The sequence below is a fragment of the Globicephala melas genome, chromosome 18 (genome assembly GCF_963455315.2).
Source record: "Globicephala melas chromosome 18, mGloMel1.2, whole genome shotgun sequence".
NCBI lineage: Eukaryota > Metazoa > Chordata > Mammalia > Artiodactyla > Delphinidae > Globicephala > Globicephala melas.
The window spans coordinates 77,322,837-77,341,159 of NC_083331.1; the positions used below are offsets into that span (position 1 = coordinate 77,322,837).

General features: G+C 47.0%; 1 long non-coding RNA gene across 1 annotated transcript in view; it reads left to right on the forward strand.

Annotated features, from left to right (window-relative positions):
- The window catches only part of LOC115853345 (uncharacterized), a 242,590-nt gene extending 225,239 nt beyond the window's left edge, over nucleotides 1–17,351 (forward strand). The window contains exon 3 of the long non-coding RNA XR_009559776.1: nucleotides 17,251–17,351. This is a non-coding gene — a long non-coding RNA (uncharacterized lncRNA). The remainder of the gene's footprint in view (nucleotides 1–17,250) is intronic.
- Nucleotides 17,352–18,323: the final 972 nt, after the last annotated feature.

Here is an 18,323-nt window from a genome sequence, read left to right on the forward strand (position 1 = left end):
GCTCAGTCTCTCCCTTCTTAGGCCTCCTTTCCATGTGGGTGCAGGTGTGAGGTTTTTTATTTCACGTCCCTGGTTCCATTTTAAGCTAAACTCCTTTCGGGTTCTCTACCTCGAGGGCGCATTTGGGTCTGGGAGGCCCCGGGTTCTCTGCCCCTCATGCCCCGAGGCCAGGCTGGACCAGAGGAGGGAGCCACCAGCTCGCAGGCCCCAGTGCGCCCCCGTCCCGCCCAGGACCCTCCCCTGACAAGTTCCAGACGCGCCCGCCGCGGAGGAGGCTGCGGCCTTGCTCACGAGAGCTGTGACGTGGGCCTTGCAGCATCCTTCACAGCCCTGGAGCCCAGTGGGCAGGGCGGTGGGGGGATGGAGCCAGCCACCTGCAGGCCCAGGAGTGCTGCAGGAGACCCAGCAGAGCTGCAGCCAAGGCGCAGTCCCCTGGCCTTTCTGTGACATTTACGCCCTGGGCAAGGACACGCTCTTTTCTCTCTGTTTCTCCAGTTAATCGGGTGACTTGAAAAGAAGCCAGATAAGTGCATTGTTTGCCTGACAGCAAACACCCTGATGACACTGTCTGGGGAGACGGGAGGGAAACACTCCTTTTCTGAGTGGTGGGGTCTTTAGGGAGGCCTTGTGTCACCCCGCGCTTCTAGGTTAATGACCACAGAAAACCTGGGAATGGGGAGCTATAATTTTTCTCCAGAAAGTACAGCTATTTTTACGCCCATGAAGGAGCTTCAAAGGACCCCGTTTTGCAGCTCAGTAGCATCTTAATTTTCCTAGAAGGGCTCTCTGTGCTCCTACTTGAAGGACACGTCCTGTGCATTTGATTAAGTTCGGCCAGCAAGTTATGAACTGGACTCATGAAATCCATTCCCACCTCGCAGTGGCCCATTGATCGTCAGTGAAGACGCAGGTGTGTCCCCTGGAGCGTTTGCGGGGCACCTGCCTATGTGCGTGGCCTCCCTGGTGCGGCTCATTTCTGTCTGGGAAATCCTAAGCCGGCATTTGTTTACCAAACAGCACAGGGTTACCATCAACGTTATGGAAAGGAGCGCCCTTCAGGGAACTGGCTGGGCGGTCGTGTTTCAGCCCGTTATTATGAACCCATGTGAACCTCGTGGTGTTTAAAAAGGGAACCAGGGAAACAGTCAGTCTGCACTGAGAAACCAGAGAAGGGCTAGTGTTCCTGTTGAAATTTCCCATGAAGGACACACTGCTTTCATGGTGGTGACATCTCTCTGTTTCCTCTTGTTTTTAAACTGGAAAAGTGATTCCTTTTAGAGCCTGGTTCCGGAGCAGTTCTCCTGCTGGGCCAGACTGTCCTGGGGGTGGGGGGCCGACATGCCCCGAGCCTGCATCCACGGGTTCCCTCGCTTTGTCTCAGGAACGCCTGCCCTGAGAGTTTGTTGACGGATGGTCTTTGGCACAGTGTTCAAAATCTTCTGCCGCTCAGAGAGGGCGGGGAAAGGTATGTTCGAACCTTCGTGTCCCTCCCTTCTCGCCCTGTTTAGGTGCAGGCTGCCCAGGCGGGTCCTTACGGGAGGTGGAGAGGGTGCGGAGGCGCCAGAGCAGCAGCTGAAGGCTCGGAAGGGTGATGCCGAGCCAGAAGGACGTACCTTCCTGTCAAATCCTGGGTCCTCTGTGCGGGAGGGGCCTCGAGCTGGTGGGAGAGGAAGACCAGGGCTGTGAAGAAAGAGAGCATCCACTTTCCCGGTCTGCGGGGCAGCAGGGTGGCGCATCTTCATGCACACAAACACCGCTCCTTCAGGAAGCTCTCCGCTGTCTCTGTATCTTTAGTCCAACGTCTGTGATTATGCAAGTGGTGGCCGTGTCTCTGTGGACAGCTAGCTCCGTGAGGGGGCCGCGCTTTCCTTGTCGGGGGTCCCCCGGGAGAACACAGGACCGGCCCACAGCACCGCTCGGGGAAGCATGGCTCATGGTCAGTGTGGTTTGGCCCAGGTGCCACCTGGCCACGTTCCCCAAGGCCCAAGGCCAATGCCAGAATGTCCTGTGAGGATCCCACCCTGAATGTTTTGCAGGTCGAAGCAGGTGACTTATCAGGATGGTTTTGTTTGATCATTAAGGAAATCACCTCAGTAGGGATTTGTGGGGCTGTTTTCCAAACTGAAGGCAAAGCTATCCGCTAAACTCATTCCTTAGGTTACAGAAAGCTGGCATTTGGGAATGAGTGATACGGGTTAGGTGCAGAACCCCCCAGCTTCCCTTGGCGGGGAAATCATCACTGTCAGAAGCATGATAGCAACTGTCAAAAGTGCATGAAATCAGCTCTGCAGATGGTGAAACAGAAGTCACAGTTCCCTTTGTTCTGTGACAGGGTGAACATTTCAAATTTTTCATCAAAGAGGAAATGGAATTCCAACACTTCCACATCTAAATAAACGGGTCCCGTTCCCCCTCTCGCTTCTCACAACCAGCAGTGAGTTGTGTAGAGCAGATCAATCCTTCTGACCCAAGAGGACAAACTGGCGGACGGTGGTACCTCCTCACCAAATATGCTTTGTTTGGAGTAAAATCTGAAACCATGGGTTGGGCCAAAGGCGCATTTTCGGATGTGACCCCAGGCCCAGCCTCCGCGTTCCGGGCCTCGGCCCAGCTCCTGCACACAGTTGAGGGTCTCCTTGCAGAGAAGAGGCTCTCAAAGACCTGCTTCGTCTTCACCGCTCCCTCGTCCTGCGTCCCGGCCTGTGACAGACCCACCCTGGTGGCTGCGGCTCTGGGTCCCGCGCGCTCCCCTGCCCTCAGCGGTCCTGTCTGGGGAGCTGCCTGCGTCCCAGGTGGGAAGAGCGAGGGAGGAGCAGGACAGAGGACGCAGCGGGTCCCTCAGAAACTCCCCTTCTCGGGGCAGCCTTGCCTGAGTGTGTGGAGCCGTTTCATTGTCGTCAACTGGCTCTGAAGGTCCGGAGGGTGTGACTGTGTCAGGAGCTCGTAGAAACCCTGTTCTGGCGGTGGGATGGGGGGAGGCGTCTTCCCGCCTCTGCTCAGACTAAACGCCACGTGGGAGAGTGAGCAGGGCCCCAGTTCTTGGCGGGGTGAGGATGCGCCGGGGCGGACGGGCACGGCCCTGCTGTCCTCTCTCTCCGCTGACCGGCTGCCCCGTACGGGGAAGGATGGGCCCAAGGACTGGGATTGCTGGGTCGTATGGCAGCTCTATTTGTAGTTTTTTAAGGACCCTCCGGACTGTTCTCCATAGCGGCCAGCAGTGCGGGAGGGCTCCCTTTTCTCCACACCCTCTCCAGCATTTGTTACTTGTTGTCTTTTGGATAATAGCTGCTCTGACAGGTGTGAGGTGATAGCTCACTGTGGTTTTGATTTACATTTCCCTGATGACGAGTGACATTGAGCATCTTTTCAGCTACCCGTTGGCCATTAGTATGTCTTCTTTGGAAAAATGTCTGTTCAGGTCTTCTGCCCACTTTTTAATCAGATTGCTTGTTTTCTTGATATTGAGTTATGTGAGTTCTTATGCTAAGTGAAGTAAGTCAGACAGAGAAAGACAAACCCTGTATGTTTTCACTTATATGTGGACTCTAAAAGACGAAACAGATGAACAAATACAACAAAACAGAAATACAGATACAGAGAACATTCTAGCGGTTGCCAGAGGGGTGGGGGGCTGAGGGGAAGGGTGAAATAGCTGAGGGGGATTAAGAGGTGGAAAATACCGGTTATAAAATAAGTAAGCCATGGGGATGTAATATATAGCACAAGAAAAATAGTCAATAATATAATAATAACTTTCTATGGTGCATAATCTATAAAAATATTGAGTCAATCACTGTGCTGTACACCCGAAAGTCATATAATATTGTGAGTCAACTGTACTTCCGTTTTAAAAAAGACTATTGAAAAAGGGCAGCTTTGAAATTTACATACCCATATCCAGACAGGGTTTTTCCTCCAGCTGAAGGAGGTAAGGCATCAGTCACAGTGTACTTTTAATTCATGTAAGAAAGTAAGCTTGTCTGATATATTCTGTAGATCGTCATGTTATGGGATCCAGATAAATACACTGTGAGGTCCTGTGTACATTTTCCAAATAAATATGGTGGAAGAGCGGCTCCGTGTCGCACCTGTCTGGTCAGCCTTGAGTATAAACAAAGTCGCCATGCACATTTCTCTGGCTGTACGTGCCTTAGACTTTAATTCCAAATGCTTGAAACCCAACCAAAACTAACTTGAGCAAAACAGGGGCTGTCCTCAGGTGGTCGTCCTCTGCGTGCGTCTGTGTCCTGATCTTCTCTTCTTCTAAGGACGCTAGTCAGGCTAGATCAGGGCCACCCACGTGGCCTCATTTTAACTAAATCGCCTCTTTAAAAGTCCATCTGGGGCTTCCCTGGTGGCGCAGTGGTTGGGAGTCCGCCTGCCGATGCAGGGGACACGGGTTCGTGCCCTGGTCCGGGAAGATTCCACATGCCGCGGAGCGGCTGGGCCCGTGAGCCGTGGCCGCTGAGCCTGCGTGTCCGGAGCCTGTGCTCCGCAACGGGAGAGGCCACAACAGTGAGAAGCCCGCGTACCGCAAAAAAAAAAAAAAAAAGCCCATCTGCAAATGCAGTCCTGTTCTGAGTCCTGGGGGGGTTAGAGCTTCAACACATCGACTTGGGGGGATAAAGTTCAGCCCATAGCAGCAGCCTTTCCGGTCCTTGTCCTGCACACATGAATGCAGGAAAAGGAATGCTCTTGTCCCCAAATGGGTGGCCAGGTGTATTTTGCAGTGAAGCTCAGAGCCAATACCATCAGGAATCTGAGTTCAGCCTCCTCGTGAGTTTAGTAGGTCTTTGTCAGCCAGGTTTTAGGAATGAGAGCAATACTTCCCAGTTTTAAATATCTAAAAATAACCTCTGTGTTATCGTTTTCTTTTTAGGTTTTCTATACATTTTTTCATAATTTAAAAGCATGCTAAGAAAGTAAAATTGTTGAATGCTTTTAAATCGAGAAACTGAAAAAATGAAACTGAAACTGAAAAACTGTGGAGGCCTGGTCGTTTAAAATCGACATGCGCCTTCCCGAGAGTGCTTTTCGTGGGTGTGTGCACGTGCTCCAGAGAGAATGCTGTCTCGGGTGGACCCCCCGCTTCTGGGTGGTGGGACGGGATCGCGGTGGCCTTGCTCTGACACACACCTGTCATCAACCTTCGGTGGATTTCGGGCATGGAAACCTTTCCCGCAGTTAAGGTGCACTGAGAGGATTAATCTGCTTCTTGTAATCTTGTCAGAAACGGGATACTGTAATCCAGCGGTTGGCTGAAGTCCAGCGGCATCCCGCTTGGCCGGGGCCGGTGGAGGTGCCGTGCCTTGTCATCTGCTTTCCTGAGCCCTCTGTACCTGCCGCGGGGTGGACGGCAGGTGAGGGCGTGATCGATTCTGAGCCGCTCACAGGGCCTTGAAGTAGCTTCTGTTGTTGGCTGGCTGAGGCTGGCATATGTTGGGAGTGAAAGAAAACCCAGTCAGGATTCTGTTCTCCTAAAACCTGTTGGGCAGGCAGCCTCCGCCGCAGGATGAGGCGGTGCCTGGGGAGGCGGCCGCTACCTGGCGCGTCATCGCGACATGTCTTCACCTTAGACTGTCCCACCTCTGCCTCCAGACAGGTTCTGGGAGACGTCTGGTAAGCTTGAGTATGGGTACGTTCCCTACAAGGACTTAGGGCTCTGGGGATATTTATGAAGCAGAATTTCTGTTGACTTTGATCCTTTTGGGTGGTTAAGTGCTAATAAAATGAGACTAAGCTGGCTTAGATGTCTCCCAGCTGGTGTTCTGAGCCTGCCAACAACGGATGAGCGTCAGATATTAATCCCCCCCGGTGTCCTTCCCACTCTGGGCGCTGTCACCCGAGCACCATGCCGGATGGGCGAGTGTGTGCTGAGGGTCTTCTCGCCTGGCCTTCCTCGTTGGTGGCCTCATTTCCTCTTTGCCACCGGCCTCAATTCACGGAAGACCCGTAGACTCGGAGTTTTAGTAAGTGCCCAGGCTGGACAGGCTCCACGTGGTGGGGCGGGATGGAGAGCCACCCATCCTTCCCCGGGAGCGGAGGGCGAGTCGCGCTGGGCCGTCCTGGGACTGTGCGGCTTTACCGTGACTCTCTCACAGAGCGTGGCGTTGGCTCTGTCTGCCAAGCAAGCTAATTAGCCAGCAGTGTATGGGCTTCTCTCCGAAGGAGGATAGTTGAGAACGTTTTCCTTAAAAGAGTCGCCAGGCTTGGGTTCCTGGGAAAACAGATTTGGGGACCAGGTTTTGCATGTGGGAAGTTTACTGGGAATTCTCCCGAAAACAGCCTCCGTGAGGGGTGGCGGGGCAGGGCTGGGTAGAGGGAGGAGCTGAGGTCAATGAGGCCCCAGCCAGCCCTAGGGTGGGGCTCTGGGCAACAAACGAAAACAAAGTTACGAACACGCTATTTCCAGAGGGCCTGTATCAGATAAATAGAGAGCACAGATAGGTAGGTAACCGTCTGTGTGCACGTCTGCGACACGTCCACTGGAAGCGTTTGCACGTGTTTACGAGCTGAACCACCCCGAGCATGAGTCGCTGATGTGACTCAGGCACTCTCCTCTCCGCCTGCCAGCTCTGCTCTGTTCCACTTTCCTTACACAGATTTTCACGTCTAAACTGACGAAAGCCGGGGATTCTGCTAATTATACACACCACGTCCCGCACTCACACCCCTGGTGTTCGATGAGCATCACACAATAACAAAATAGCCAAAGAAGCCACAAAGAAAACATCGTCTCTAACAGGAAGTGGACATTCTGCCAGCCCTGCTTTGTCCACACGCTGACGAGTCAAGCCGGGGAGAGAGGGAACAGGCCTGGGAGCCTGTGATTCCCAAAATGCTCGCCCCTGCTGCCCCACCCAACCCCTGCCTGTGCTTAGCCGAGCCCCTGTTTGCAGCGCTTTGCTGCCCCAAACCTGTCACTCAGCCTTACTCAAAAGGCCACTCAAAATCCCGCATCCTCTAGGAAACTTACCCATTTGGTTAAAAGCTGTATTTTTGAACCAGGATTCTAGGTACAAGCTAACAGATTTAGCTATATCATTATACTTATATGTACAGTCTTCCAAATAAAAATGTACCCAGCTTCACACTGAGATCACTTCTTAAGTGTAAACTTGCGTGACATGTCATCCTCTTGGGTAATTCCCAGCAGTTCAGAGGCACTTCTGCAGTGCTTCTCTCGTTGATCAGGAGCTCTGCTTTCGACAGAGTAAGTGGCAAGGGGAAATGATTAGGACGGTTTACAAAGACAGAGCAACTGCAAAAGAAGCAGTGTGCTTGAAAAAACGTTTGCCAGGACCTAAAACCAGGTAAGGTACATGCTAACATCGGGACGAGGAGGTCTACGTGGCGTCAGGTCGGGAATGAGGGCAGTGGATGGGGAAACCCAGCTTGGGTAAAAGGTTATGGAGAAATGGACCAGAAGACATTCTGTTGTTATGTTGAGGAAGGGCCGTGACCTTCCACTGCGAGGGTCAGCCTCACCCCTCCCACACCCACCCAGCCTGTGATGCTGTGAGGCTCTGGGCCACAAGCAATGGAACCCGTGACCAGTGTGACCGGTGTGGACGGTGACCCCTGCATCACCATGAAGAGGAACGGGTATGCCCCTCACGCCTCACTCCTCCTAACCGGCTCCCGTAAGGCTTGCCACGTGCTACACCGACGCCACCTGAGCTCCCATGCCCACTGGCACACGGGAGTGGGAAGTATACACTAATTAACAGCTTACAGAGGTGAAGCCAGCATTCCCTGAATCCCTTCTGAGGAGGGCAGCCGTGAAGTCACTGCAGCAGCCTCTTTGAAAGCACCCACAACGTGTTGTAGGAGCTGCCGTGAGGCTCAAGGCTGTGACGAACTCTAAGCCTGTGGCCTCACGATGGATATTCAGTTTTCTCGTAAAATCCAGCACATACTGTAATTATTCCTCAGACCCTTTCAAAATGGACCTGCTGCCCTTCTGGGGTAACGGTACCATACGGAAAGGAGAGTATCCCAACATTTAGAGGAGTCAGGGTCAAAGCAGCACGGATATCCAGAGACACAAAGCATCGTCAGGGCCCCCGTCGGGGCAGGCACTGAATGGGGCCCGCCCGTCCCGCTCACCTTAGGACCACTGGGCCACAGACCTGCCCGACGGTAGTTTGCCCAGTTCCTACGTGTACACCTGGACTGGATACACTCTGTAAAACTGGAAGGGACGTAGGTGGTTTCCTAGCCTGTGGGGTGAGAGCTATCAGCGTGGAGAGGGTTGGGGGAAGCCTCAAACTCCCCGCATAAATTAGCCAATCAAAGACAGTATTGCTCTGCAGGACCTAAAGGATGTGAGGGTGTCTCCCCTTAACTCATCAGTGCGTCCTTACAAAACCTCGAGGGAGCCCGAGGGCCGCAGGCTCAGCTGAGCAGCTGTGTGCCCGGCATGGCAACCCCACCGGGAAAGGCTCCTGGGCGTCGGGAACTTTGGAGACAGACTCTGACCTGGAAAGAGCCCTGTCCACCCCCGACCAGAAGGAGGACCAGACGCAGCTCAGGTCTCCTGGGGTGGACACACGATGCCTCTGCAGCAGTCACTCTCTGCGCTCTGCCACGGGGGTCCCATGGGACATGGGCTGTCCAGGTCCTCCTCAGAACCCACACTGGTCCACCGTATCGAGGCCATCAGGCTGCAGGAGCCCGAACTGAAGGCCACACTGAGACAACACGCTCTCCGGAGGATGGGAAATAAACCCCAGGAGCCGGCACTTCTAGGGCTGGGTTGTGCCCTCCAAAGGGAAGGATGTTTGGTTTGATTCAGCGTGAATGTGCATGAGGTCCCTGCCTCTGCAACGTGAGCAAGCAGGCAAGTTCCCGCGGATGGTGTCAAAACGCAGATTTTGGTCCGGCAGGGGCCCGAGGCTGTGTTTCCAGCAAGCTCGCGGGAGATGCTCGTGCTGCGGGAACCACGCCTTGAGCCCTCAGGCTCTGGGTCCCCGATGCGTGAAGTCTGAGGACCGTCGGTCCCTGAGGCCCTGCTGGGTCAGAGCCAGACACCGTCCTGGTTGCAGGGCGGAGCTGTCACTTGTCCTGGCCCAGCTGGGCTCCCGCTACAGGCAGCCCCCCTCCGGCTCCCCCCAGCCTCGGCCTGAGGCCGCCAGAGCCAGCGCACCTTCCCGGCAGCTTTCCAGAAGGAGACCCTGGGGCATGGGTTCATGTGTGGGCTGTTCATTCGGGAGGATGTTGAGGGGTTGCACACTGAGCCCTCTCTCTCCTAAGGTCTCCGCAGAGGAGACTCACCAGCCTCCCAATTAACAAATCAGAAGATGCTTTCCTTCACTAAATCTTTTCCTGGTCGGTCTCCATCCTGCCTCCCAAGTAGCCCCGAAGCCCACTCCTCTGAGCCTTCTCCACCACCGCCTGTTCTGGGTGTGGCCACCCAACTGGCCCCCGTGCCGCTCTCTGCCCGGTCCTCAGCCCATGGGCCCCCTCCGGAAAATGCACATTTACCGCCCTTCCCCGGGGAAGTGTCTGGTGGTTCCTCCTTATCCTTGGGTCAGACTCTAAGTCTTCTTTGTGGCTGAGGAGGCTGTGTCATCGGGGTCCCCTCCTCGAACCTCAGGTCACACCTCTCACCCTCTGCCCAGGAATCATCACTGACTGTGGGACCAAAATGGTGAACTTGTAAAGGTTAACAACCTATAGTATTAGGATGGGGATGACTGCCATGTGTCGATTTCCTACTAGGCAGCAGGCATGGAGCTGGGTGCTTGGGAAGTGAAGGTGGAAGGAATGGGCAGATAAATTAACAAATGTTTGTTGGAAGGACCTGTGGCCTCTGATCAGAGTGCTCACATGTTGGGGCAGAAGCTTCGTTAAAGAGAGGCTGGCCAACGCCGCCAACCCTCTTGGCCTCCTGGGTCCCACCTCTTGGGCGGGCGGGGGGGACCCTACCCAGGGGCAGCAGAAGCCAACAGCAGCCGACTGCCCCCTCTGCTCGCACACCAAGTTCAGCCTTTTCCTGGAAAAAACGATTTTTCTCAGTACTATTTATCCTTGTCATATTCTGTTCGTTTAAAATTTATGTTCCTCAATCTTCATCTCACCTCTTCTAATGTTTTTTCACTTACATCTAGTGGGTTTTAGACTTTATCTTCCCTCTCCCTCATCTTTCTGAGTTTTTTATCTCAATGGTTTTTGGATTTAGCTTTTATTTAAATATCATCAGTCTTGTCTTATTTCCGACATTACTTCCTTTTAGAGGAGCAGAGCCCACATGGGGCGGCTGGCAAGGGCTCTGGCGATCAGACAGTTCAAACGCAAACCTTCTCCGCATGAAGTCCGTAAAGGTGTTATCCTGTGTTTTCTCCCAAATGAGAAAAAAAAAACCCTGTCACATGTAGGCTACTAACTTGTTGTTTTTGTATGTGAAGTGAGGTAGGGAGTCCACTTCTTGGTTTCTGTGGATGACCAGTGGGGCCATTCTTTCCTTGCTCATCTGCAAGGCCAGCACTGTCAGAAATCAGGTTTCCCATGCACGTGGACCTGTTTCTAGCATCTATACTGTGCTTCACTTGTTTGTCAGTCCTCAGGCCAGCACCACACGGTCCTGATTACTGAAACTACATAGCAAGTCTCTGTATCTGGTTTATGGTTTCCCCACTTTAAGCTGTTAATATGATAATTATAGCAATATGGGATTTAATGTTTTTTAATGCAAAAGTAACCTTGAAGTCCTTCCCTGTGGACATGGAGTTTATTTGATAATGATTTTGTTAGTATTTTTGCATTTGTGTATATGTGTGTTTTTGTTCTTGTGTAAGGTTGGCCTGTCGTCTTTTTTTGTATTATCTGTGATTCTGATAACTAGCCCAATAAAATGAGTTGAAGGAATGTTTATTCTTTCTACATTCTCTGGAAGGGTTGCGTGATGGAATTATACAGTGATTGGTAGAACTCATCTGTAAAACCATCCATATTTTCTTTGTAGATAGATTTTAGAATATTGATTGAAGGCATTTAAAGGTTTCAGGATCATTCAGTCCTATTGGGGTCAGTTTGGATAACTTGTTTTACGTAGGAATTTGTTATTTTCACATATTTTCCAGATTATTCGGCCCGGATGTGTTCTAGTACTCTTTGATATTTAAATTTTTGTTGTATATACATAGTTACTTACTTTTTCATTTATGCTATGTATATTTTATTTTCACTCGTTTTACCTTTATATTCTTCTGAGATTTGTTAACTTGATTAATCTTTTTCAAAGAACCAAGTTTTGGCTTTGTTTATCCTTTCTCCCATACCTTTATTTTCACCTGCATTACATTTTGTTCATTATTGTTTCCCTTCTTTTGCTTTGTTGAGTTTGTTCTGCTGTTCTTGCACGTTATTAATTTCCAGCCTTTTAAAATTTTCTAATATAATTTAAGACTATAAATTTGCCTCTTATCATGACCTTGGCTGCATCTCACAATTACTGATACCTAATATTTTTAATAGGTATTTTCTAACTTCCATAATGATTACTATTTTGATCCATGAGGCTTTTTTCTTCTTCCAGTTGTACTGAGCTATAATTGACATATAGCACTGTGTAAGTTTAAGGTGTACAGCGTAATGATTTGACATCATAAAATCATCACGAAGTCTTTGAAACTGTACTTTTTTACTTCACAAACGTATGAATTTGTTTAGAAAATCATTTGGTTATTGATTTTGAACTTAATATATTTGTTGGATCTAAAATGCTACACAAGAAGTATTCAAATTTCAGAAATGTTAAAATGTGGGAAAATGGCAACAGTAACTATAAGAAGTCCCTGATTGTTAGACACATCCTAATTTAGAGACACTAAAAACTGAAAAAGAAAATTGCGTTTTAGAAACTAAAATTTTGTTGCAGTCAGAAACTCTGTGTCTGTGTAATATCAACTTATTAAAATATGGTGCAATTTACTTTATTTCCTAGTATGTGGTCAGTATTTGTAAATGTTTCTTGAGAGTTTAAAAAAGTATTCAATTCTCTTTCTATTATGTTCCTATTATATGAGCCTCTTTCGTAGTGTTATTTAAGTATTTTATATCCTTACTGAATTTTGTCTATATGGTTTATTGATTATTTACAGAAGGATTTTAAAAATCTACTTCTGTCATGCTAGTTTTCTCAAAATTTCCTTATAATTCCATCTATTTTTGTTTTATATGTTTTGACTTTGTTATTAGGAACAAAAATGCTTAGAATTGTTATATTTTCCTGTTGAATTGAGCCCTTTATGCCTTTTATCAATATGTAGTAACCTTTTATTTTAATGTCTCTTGTAATGCCTTTGGCCCTAAATTATTTTTGTTTTCAACTTATACCAATATATTACTACCAGCGTTCTTTGGCTATTTGTTTAGAACATATTTTTCCTTTTTTGTTTTTGATTTGTACCTGTCTATGCTCTTATATTTTAGATGTATCTCTCATAACCAACATATAGCTGGGATTTTTAAATTCTGCATTATAATCTTAACTTTTTAATTAGAAAGTTTTATTCATTAGTGTTTATTACGATTAGTGATATACTGAAATTCCTTTCTACTATTTTATTTCATGCTTTCTATTTGTCCTACCTTTCTGAGGCTTCTTTTTTCTTTCTATTCTTACATCCTTTTAAATTAATTGAATTTTTTTCTTCCCTCCCATCTTATTCTCCAACTCAGTTTGGAAGTAAGACATTCTATTTCTATGATATTGTTGATTACCCTGAAATATTAATAATCCGTAAGCTATTTGACTTGACAAAGTCGACAGCTAATATTTTACCCTCTTTAAAGATGATACAAGAAACTTAGAGTGCTTTTATTATAAATTATATGTTGCAGTTGTTCTCTTAATTCTATCTTGTTATTTTTAGTTACACAAATTATATGTTACTGTTTTCCACAGCTAATGTTTGTTTAGACTAACCCACATATTTACTATTTGCTTTGATAAACATTCTATGTATCTCAGAACTTTTTTTCTAGGATCCTTCTCTCTTCCTAGACTTCTCCTTATGAAAGTGCCTCTAATGAGGGTCAATCATGGGATTTTTGAAATATCTTTATTTCATCATCATTTTCAAAAAATACACTGAACTGATTTATCATTTCAAGTCAGCATTTATTTTTTCCCCTGGCATTTTAGATATTATGCCACTGACTTCTGGTTTCCCCTATTACTGTTGAGAAGTCAGCTGTATTTCTAAATCTTGTTTCCTTTTAGAGAATCTATTCTTTTCCTCCAATTTAAAAAGGTCTCTCTTTTTATTTGTATCCATCAGTGTCATTAGGATGTGTCTAAGTGTGAATTATTTTTAAATACCCTTCTTGGGGTTTATGGACATCCTAAATATGAAGAGTCGTGTCCTTTAAAAATATTAGGAAAATTTTAACCATTCTTTTTTCAAGTATTGTGTTTCTTCCATTCTGTTTTCCTTCTAGAATTCTGATTAGAAACGTATTCTGTTTTCTCATATTATGCCACACCTGTTAAAGGCTATTCTCTATTTCCCTTCTCTTTCCTTTCTCTCTTTGCTCCATTTTGGGTACATGTTTGACAATGAGGTCTATCTTCCAATCATAAATTCTCTCTTTAGCTGTATCTAGTCTGCCGTATAACTTTTCTATTAGAGTTTCTATTTTTAATTATTAGATCTTTCATTTTTTTTAAAGTTGGATCCTCAGGCCACCATTCTACATATAGTCCAGAAAGATTTTAGCTTTTGTTGTATACTTCACTCATTGCTAAATTCACTATCATCTGTGAAAAGCCCATTAGGAAAAATAAAATGGCTCTTTGATATCATGGACCTTTCCTTAAGCCTTGACTCTTGGACAGAAATTGGTTAGGGCACATGTCACATCAGCTCAACTACAAACCCTTATTTACTGATGTTTAAATCAAACTTGTGCACTAATACTCCTTTGAGTTGTGGCCAGTTTGTCAGATTAGGGAGGAATCCCAGTGGGAAAAAACAAAACTGTGCTATAGATCCTTGCTCATTTAGATGATTAATGACTGAATACTAGTTTAAGACGAGGTAGGTGACAGGATAGGAACATAAAAGTTCTCCTATGGGCTCTCATGTGATACCTGACGCCAACTGATGTGAAGCTATTTATGGTCTTTATACCACTTGGGATGAATATTCATACACTTTACTGCAGAAATACTAATAGGCTTCGCTATGGTTTGCTCTCAGCATGTTAAATGAGATACAGTATTTGGTAGAATTTCCTTTCTAAAATATGAAAAGTTATTGATTCTGAAAAACAACTGGCCTTGGGGATTTTAGATAAGAGATTGTGGCCCCGTAATACGTATGCCATTGTGTTCTGGTAAGGATTAAATAACATAAGGTATAGTTTTTCGCACACGGCTTGGTTTAGAGTAAACCCTCAATAAACCGTAATTCTGTGGCTGTTGTTACTGGATCATTTCAGATACCCCTCTGATTGCCATGCTTCCTAACGTGGCCCTGGGGACGAGGGGGCAGGAAATGTGGAGCTAGGCGTCTGAATACTTACGTGATGTCTTGCATTTCACATATGTCAGAGTGCAAAGGACAGGAGCTTTTAGAAACTCATTAGGCACCGATGTAGGGTGGAGCCAGCAGGACTGAGAGCTTACATCTAAATTACTCAGCAGGGGAGGGAGAGGAATAGGAATGTAGAACAAGGTGCTTAAGAAATCAAATTAATTAATACAAACTTCTAGGGCCCTTCCCAGGTCCTTAGAAGGGGCTGTGCAAGAGGAAGGCCTGAAGTCTCTGCTTCAATGGCTTCTTGGTGGACATGACCCCTGCCCCCCGCCCCCGCCCCCGGATGCTGCTTTGAGCACCTGTGCAAACCGCCCTTTCTGAGCATCCCACTGGGTTGGGCCATGCAGAGTCTGCGCTTTGGCTGGTGGCCGCGCCTTTGCTGAGTCCCCAGAGAGTCTCAGCCGAAAGCACCAGAGGAGGTTTACGCAGCCCTGGGCCCTCAGCCCCCTTCACCTCCACTCAGTCTGGAAGGAATGGGTGTCTCTTCCAGGCAAAATCTAGCAGGCTAGAAATCCAGCTCTGGGACACACGCTGCTTTCTGAGCACACCTGTGGGCCCCCTCGCGGTTGATAATTAAGAATAGTCTTAATAAAGGAAGAGCGATGCCCTACGAGTGAGGAGGGAGTGGGCCGAGCCCAGAGGGGCGCCTCACTGATCAAGGCGAGAGTTTAGGCGCCTGAGGTGGGGGACCAGCCTGCATGCCCCGTGGTCCAGAATAAGCTGGAGTCTCAGGAGGGCGAGGGGGTCCCGCTGACCTGTTCACGGCTGGCTGATCCCCAGCCCCGCCCCAGGCCCGGCTCAGAGCAGACCTGACCCGATGTCTGCTGAGTGACAGAGTCGGAGGACTGAGCTCTGAGGAGGCAGGAAGGTGAGCAGAGCTGTGATTTGCAGGCTGAAGCCAGAGGGAGTTGGAGGGAAAATGGAGATGAGTCCTCCCTCCCTCGAAGAGAATGGGTGCTGCCAGGACTGTGTGTGGAGTAGATCCCAAGCAGCTCACCTGAGGAAGGTAGGGAATCCCTCACCCCACCCCGCCCCCGGCAGCCGGCAGCCAGCAAGGGCGAGAACGCAGTCCTGAACCTGCCCCATCACTTCCAGACACTGCCCCCCAGGGCGAGGCCGTTCCCAGCCTGACCTGTTGCATCTCCGTCAGTGACAGAGGGGATGCAGCACCTGGAAAAGTTCGAACCGGTGTTAAAAGCAGCCGAGACAGTGCCAGGGAGAAGTAGCACTGATGGACCAGCCCTGGGCTTTCAAGAACAGGTCTAAAGTTGTGTAAGGCTTGAGTGTAATCGATGAAAAATCAACATGCAGTTCCTTACCTGGGGTAACAGGCTCTGCGACCACCACGAGTGACACAGTTAAATGTGAAGATTTTTTAAAGTGTCTATAGCAATTTGTATCCTTTTTAAAGTGAGAGGAAAAATTACTTTGTGAAGTAAGCACGTTAAATTATAGAAGCATAAAATGCAGTCTATTATTCAGCAACAAAACAAAAATATTAAACACATCTCAATAGGTGGGAAGAATATGATCTCTAAGAATTCAGACGTAGGGGGTGATATCTCCTTTCTATTGAATAAACGGTGAAGGAACTGAAATGATGTTTACACAAAATGTTTACACGGAAATAAGAACATTTAAATATGTGGTATAAAGCCATGAGAGAGGGATTACTTTCAAATCATTAAACTAGCAAACATGGAAAAATAGATACAAGTATGAGAGGCTGGATTAGACAAGCCCAGCAGAGCTACTGCTGGTCGCTGAGTAAATACAGGGACTATTTCCTGAGGAGACAGCCGTGAAAAGATCTTTCAGGGGCCCACTCTGGGGTTAGGTAAAAGGAAACTGCAGCTGCAGTGATGCACGCTGAACATGAGAGCTGTTCACCCTCCGCCGTAGGTGTTTCTTGACCCAGAGAAGCTAGAGGAAGGTCCGGCCGGTGCGCGCAGTGGCTCCGCAGCAAGGTCTGTGTCGAACTCACTGCCCACCTCCAAGGCGCGCGCTTTCCGTTGTTTCCTTTCTCCACTGCGCCCAAAGTGTTTCTTTCACAACTCCACGGTGATGCTCTCATTTCCTGGAGTAACGTCCACCGACCACGTGCTATGGGCCGCTTTGCTGAGTGGGATCAGACACAGCATCTGGAACAAGAGAGAACATGGGATAACCAGAGATAACCAGACAGGTGGAGCCCAAGGTGCCCACCGCCAGGCCCTGGAATTAAGCTGAGAGGAAAAAGGGCTTCCAGTTTGATTCTCTGTGTTCGGATTCTCAACATAAGGAATGACTTGACATGCTGGGTCCTGGGCCCCAAGTGCTTCATTTGGAGATGCTTCCTCACCATTTGGTTTTTAAAAAATTATATTGAATGTGATTGCTCTAATTGAAAAAATAAATGCATGCTGATTGGAGGAAAAGTGAATTTTTTAAGTAGAGATCATACTGTACGAGAAATTGTATATCCTGCATTTTCACTTAGCATTGCATCATGAGAATTTTCCCATATCATGAAAAACTTTTCTAAAATGATTTTTGAATATTATGCAGTGGTCCCTTATAAATGCATAGTTATTTAAGTTGACTTATTTGAAAATATTTTCTTCTTGATGAACATTTAGGTTTTTATTCTCCAAGTTTGATGTAGAAAATTACAATTTAAGTCCTTGGTCAAAATCTTAGTGTTTATTTCTGATTCTTTTCTTAGGGGACAAAATCATGAAATACAGTTGCTGGCTTAAACATTTACGAGGCACCTGAGACACTTTGAAAATCTGCACTCCAGAAATGGACACGCCCATCAATAAGGTATGGGAATGACTTCTGATTCCTAGCTACACTTGACAATCTGAGTATTGTTATTTCTTTTTAAATCTTTGCCCTTTTGACCACGAAACAATGGCATCTAGTTTTAAGATGTATTCTTTTGGTCATTAGTGAGGATAAAGAGTTGTCATATGGTGACTGGCTGTTTATTGGTCTGCCTTTCTGAATTGCCTGTTTGTATCCATAGTCTATTCTTTGGAGATACTGGTTTCTCCTGTTGATTTGCAAGTGCTTTTTACTTAGTGAGGTATTTAATAGGCTTTTGGGTATTGTATATGTTCTAAATATTTCCCCCAATTTGTCATTCGCCTTTGTGCATTTTTTAACAGTGAAAGGATATGAAAAATTTAGGTTGTCAAATCCATCAAAATTTTCCTTAGTGTTTCTATTTTGATGCTATGTTTACAAAATCTGTCTTCACACCATATAGCTATGCATATAAAATGTCCCTTCTCTGGTTCTTTTCTGGCTTTGTTGTTGCAGTAACTCTGTAGTTTATTTAGATGCATGATGTGAGTACAAGTGTCAACATTTGCTTTTTTATTACTAATAGTGAAGCAATTATTTTGGAAGATTTTATTTAATAATTCTTTCTCCACTGATTTAAAATGCACTCTTACCTCACATTAAGGACTGAAACATAATTTGGTTCTATTTCTGCTTTTTCGTCTATATCATTGGACTGTTTATCTCGTCTATGGCGGTTGTATGCTACTGGCATTAGTGTCGTCTTATGTACTATGTTTTAACATGTAGCAGTGCTTCAGCTCTTTATTTTCCTCTTTAATGATCTTTATTTTCCTTGCCCACTTATACTTTCTTACGAACTTTAATATAATTTAGTTAAAATTTGCAAAACTATGTTGTTGGAATTTCTTTCAATTTATTAAATAACTTGGGGGGGAATTGACAGTTTTATAATACGTGTTACGGCTTTCCTTGCTAGGAACATTA